Here is a 5,524-nt window from a genome sequence, read left to right as displayed (position 1 = left end):
CGTCATCTCCCCCATCGTCATCTCCCCCATCGTCATCTCCCCATCGTCATCTCCCCATCGTCATCTCCCCCATCGTCATCTCCCCCATCGTCATCTCCCCCATCGTCATCTCCCCCATCGTCATCTCCCCATCGTCATCTCCCCATCGTCATCTCCCCATCGTCATCTCCCCATCGTCATCTCCCCCATCGTCATCTCCCCCATCGTCATCTCCCCCATCGTCATCTCCCCATCGTCCATCTCCCCCATCGTCATCTCCCCCATCGTCATCTCCCCATCGTCATCTCCCCCATCGTCATCTCCCATCGTCATCTCCCCCATCGTCATCTCCCCCATCGTCATCTCCCCCATCGTCATCTCCCCCATCGTCATCTCCCCCATCGTCATCTCCCCCATCGTCATCTCCCCCATCGTCATCTCCCCATCGTCATCTCCCCCATCGTCATCTCCCCCATCGTCATCTCCCCATCGTCATCTCCCCCATCGTCATCTCCCCATCGTCATCTCCCCCATCGTCATCTCCCCCATCGTCATCTCCCCATCGTCATCTCCCCATCGTCATCTCCCCCATCGTCATCTCCCCCATCGTCATCTCCCCATCGTCATCTCCCCATCGTCATCTCCCCCATCGTCATCTCCCCCATCGTCATCTCCCCCATCGTCATCTCCCCATCGTCATCTCCCCCATCGTCATCTCCCCCATCGTCATCTCCCCCATCGTCATCTCCCCCATCGTCATCTCCCCATCGTCATCTCCCCCATCGTCATCTCCCCCATCGTCATCTCCCCCCATCGTCATCTCCCCCATCGTCATCTCCCCCATCGTCATCTCCCCCATCGTCATCTCCCCATCGTCATCTCCCCCATCGTCATCTCCCCCATCGTCATCTCCCCCATCGTCATCTCCCCCATCGTCATCTCCCCCATCGTCATCTCCCCCATCGTCATCTCCCCCATCGTCATCTCCCCCATCGTCATCTCCCCCATCGTCATCTCCCCATCGTCATCTCCCCCATCGTCATCTCCCCCATCGTCATCTCCCCCATCGTCATCTCCCCATCGTCATCTCCCCCATCGTCATCTCCCCCATCGTCATCTCCCCCATCGTCATCTCCCCCATCGTCATCGCATCCCCCAATCGTCATCTCCCCCATCGTCATCTCCCCCATCGTCATCTCCCCCATCGTCATCCCCCCATCGTCATCTCCCCCATCGTCATCTCCCCCATCGTCATCTCCCCCATCGTCATCTCCCCCATCGTCATCTCCCCCATCGTCATCTCCCCCATCGTCATCTCCCCCATCGTCATCCCCCATCGTCATCTCCCCATCGTCATCTCCCCCATCGTCATCTCCCCCATCGTCATCTCCCCCATCGTCATCTCCCCCATCGTCATCTCCCCCATCGTCATCTCCCCCATCGTCATCTCCCCCATCGTCATCTCCCCCATCGTCATCTCCCCATCGTCATCTCCCCCATCGTCATCTCCCCATCGTCATCTCCCCCATCGTCATCTCCCCATCGTCATCTCCCCCATCGTCATCTCCCCCATCGTCATCTCCCCCATCGTCATCTCCCCCCATCGTCATCTCCCCATCGTCATCTCCCCATCGTCATCGTCCCCCATCGTCATCTCCCCCATCGTCATCTCCCCCATCGTCATCTCCCCCATCGTCATCTCCCCCATCGTCATCGTCCCCCATCGTCATCTCCCCATCGTCATCTCCCCATCGTCATCTCCCCCATCGTCATCTCCCCCATCGTCATCTCCCCCATCGTCATCTCCCCCATCGTCATCTCCCCCATCGTCATCTCCCCCATCGTCATCTCCCCCATCGTCATCTCCCCATCGTCATCTCCCCCATCGTCATCTCCCCATCGTCATCTCCCCCATCGTCATCTCCCCATCGTCATCTCCCCATCGTCATCTCCCCATCGTCATCCCATGTCCATCCCCCATCGTCATCTCCCCATCGTCATCTCCCCCATCGTCATCTCCCCATCGTCATCTCCCCCATCGTCATCTCCCCCATCGTCATCTCCCCCATCGTCATCTCCCCATCGTCATCTCCCCCATCGTCATCTCCCCCATCGTCATCTCCCCCATCGTCATCTCCCCATCGTCATCTCCCCCATCGTCATCTCCCCCATCGTCATCTCCCCATCGTCATCTCCCCATCGTCATCTCCCCATCGTCATCCCCCATCGTCATCTCCCCCATCGTCATCTCCCCCATCGTCATCTCCCCCATCGTCATCTCCCCCATCGTCATCTCCCCCATCGTCATCTCCCCCATCGTCATCTCCCCCATCGTCATCTCCCCCATCGTCATCTCCCCCATCGTCATCTCCCCCATCGTCATCTCCCCCATCGTCATCTCCCCCATCGTCATCTCCCCCATCGTCATCTCCCCCATCGTCATCTCCCCCATCGTCATCTCCCCATCGTCATCTCCCCCATCGTCATCTCCCCCATCGTCATCTCCCCATCGTCATCTCCCCCATCGTCATCTCCCCCATCGTCATCTCCCCCATCGTCATCTCCCCATCGTCATCTCCCCATCGTCATCTCCCCCATCGTCATCTCCCCCATCGTCATCTCCCCCATCGTCATCTCCCCCATCGTCATCTCCCCATCGTCATCTCCCCCATCGTCATCTCCCCCATCGTCATCTCCCCCATCGTCATCTCCCCCATCGTCATCTCCCCCATCGTCATCTCCCCATCGTCATCTCCCCCATCGTCATCTCCCCCATCGTCATCTCCCCCATCGTCATCTCCCCCATCGTCATCTCCCCCATCGTCATCTCCCCCATCGTCATCTCCCCCATCGTCATCTCCCCATCGTCATCTCCCCCATCGTCATCTCCCCCATCGTCATCTCCCCCATCGTCATCTCCCCATCGTCATCTCCCCCATCGTCATCTCCCCCATCGTCATCTCCCCCATCGTCATCTCCCCCATCGTCATCTCCCCATCGTCATCTCCCCATCGTCATCTCCCCCATCGTCATCTCCCCCATCGTCATCTCCCCCATCGTCATCTCCCCCATCGTCATCTCCCCATCGTCATCTCCCCCATCGTCATCGTCCCCCATCGTCATCTCCCCCATCGTCATCTCCCCCATCGTCATCTCCCCCATCGTCATCTCCCCATCGTCATCCCCCCATCGTCATCTCCCCATCGTCATCTCCCCCATCGTCATCTCCCCCATCGTCATCTCCCCCCATCGTCATCTCCCCCATCGTCATCTCCCCCATCGTCATCTCCCCCATCGTCATCCCCCCCATCGTCATCTCCCCCATCGTCATCTCCCCCATCGTCATCCCCCCATCGTCATCTCCCCCATCGTCATCTCCCCCATCGTCATCTCCCCCATCGTCATCTCCCCCATCGTCATCTCCCCCATCGTCATCTCCCCATCGTCATCTCCCCCATCGTCATCTCCCCCCATCGTCATCTCCCCCATCGTCATCTCCCCCATCGTCATCCCCCATCGTCATCCCCCCATCGTCATCTCCCCCATCGTCATCCCCCCATCGTCATCTCCCCCATCGTCATCTCCCCCATCGTCATCCTCCCCATCGTCATCCCCCCCATCGTCATCTCCCCCATCGTCATCTCCCCCATCGTCATCTCCCCCATCGTCATCTCCCCCATCGTCATCCCCCCCATCGTCATCTCCCCCATCGTCATCTCCCCCCATCGTCATCTCCCCATCGTCATCTCCCCCATCGTCATCTCCCCCATCGTCATCTCCCCATCGTCATCTCCCCCATCGTCATCTCCCCCATCGTCATCTCCCCCATCGTCATCTCCCCCATCGTCATCTCCCCCATCGTCATCTCCCCATCGTCATCTCCCCCATCGTCATCCCCCATCGTCATCCCCCATCGTCATCTCCCCATCGTCATCTCCCCATCGTCATCTCCCCATCGTCATCTCCCCATCGTCATCTCCCCATCGTCATCTCCCCATCGTCATCTCCCCCATCGTCATCTCCCCCATCGTCATCTCCCCCATCGTCATCTCCCCCATCGTCATCCCCCCCATCGTCATCTCCCCCATCGTCATCCCCCCCATCGTCATCTCCCCCATCGTCATCCCCCATCGTCATCCCCCCCATCGTCATCGTCCCCCATCGTCATCTCCCCCATCGTCATCTCCCCCATCGTCATCTCCCCCATCGTCATCTCCCCCATCGTCATCTCCCCCATCGTCATCCCCCCCATCGTCATCGTCCCCCATCGTCATCTCCCCATCGTCATCTCCCCCATCGTCATCTCCCCATCGTCATCTCCCCCATCGTCATCTCCCCCATCGTCATCTCCCCATCGTCATCTCCCCCATCATCATCTCCCCCATCGTCATCTCCCCATCGTCATCTCCCCCATCGTCATCTCCCCCATCGTCATCTCCCCCATCGTCATCTCCCCATCGTCATCTCCCCCATCGTCATCTCCCCCATCGTCATCTCCCCATCGTCATCTCCCCCATCGTCATCTCCCCATCGTCATCTCCCCCATCGTCATCTCCCATCGTCATCTCCCCATCGTCATCTCCCCCCCATCGTCATCTCCCCCATCGTCATCTCCCCCATCGTCATCTCCCCCATCGTCATCTCCCCATCGTCATCTCCCCCCATCGTCATCTCCCCATCGTCATCTCCCCATCGTCATCTCCCCCATCGTCATCTCCCCCATCGTCATCTCCCCATCGTCATCTCCCCCATCGTCATCTCCCCCATCGTCATCTCCCCCATCGTCATCTCCCCATCGTCATCTCCCCCATCGTCATCTCCCCCATCGTCATCTCCCCATCGTCATCCCCCCATCGTCATCTCCCCATCGTCATCTCCCCCATCGTCATCCCCCCCATCGTCATCCCCCCCATCGTCATCTCCCCCATCGTCATCCCCCCATCGTCATCTCCCCCATCGTCATCTCCCCCATCGTCATCCCCCCATCGTCATCCCCCCATCGTCATCTCCCCCATCGTCATCTCCCCCATCGTCATCTCCCCATCGTCATCTCCCCCATCGTCATCTCCCCATCGTCATCTCCCCCATCGTCATCTCCCCATCGTCATCTCCCCCATCGTCATCTCCCCCATCGTCATCTCCCCATCGTCATCTCCCCCATCGTCATCTCCCCCATCGTCATCTCCCCCATCGTCATCTCCCCATCGTCATCTCCCCATCGTCATCTCCCCCATCGTCATCTCCCCCATCGTCATCTCCCCCATCGTCATCTCCTCCCATCGTCATCTCCCCATCGTCATCTCCCCATCGTCATCTCCCATCGTCATCTCCCCATCGTCATCTCCCCCATCGTCATCTCCCCCATCGTCATCTCCCCATCGTCATCTCCCCCATCGTCATCTCCCCATCGTCATCTCCCCCATCGTCATCTCCCCCATCGTCATCTCCCCATCGTCATCTCCCCCATCGTCATCTCCCCATCGTCATCTCCCCCATCGTCATCTCCCTCATCGTCATCTCCCCCATCGTCATCTCCCCCATCGTC

The sequence above is a fragment of the Pristiophorus japonicus genome, unplaced genomic scaffold (genome assembly GCF_044704955.1).
Source record: "Pristiophorus japonicus isolate sPriJap1 unplaced genomic scaffold, sPriJap1.hap1 HAP1_SCAFFOLD_144, whole genome shotgun sequence".
In the NCBI taxonomy this organism is placed as follows: domain Eukaryota; kingdom Metazoa; phylum Chordata; class Chondrichthyes; family Pristiophoridae; genus Pristiophorus; species Pristiophorus japonicus.
The sequence above is the reverse complement of the archived record's forward strand: the minus strand, read 5'-3'. Positions refer to the sequence as shown.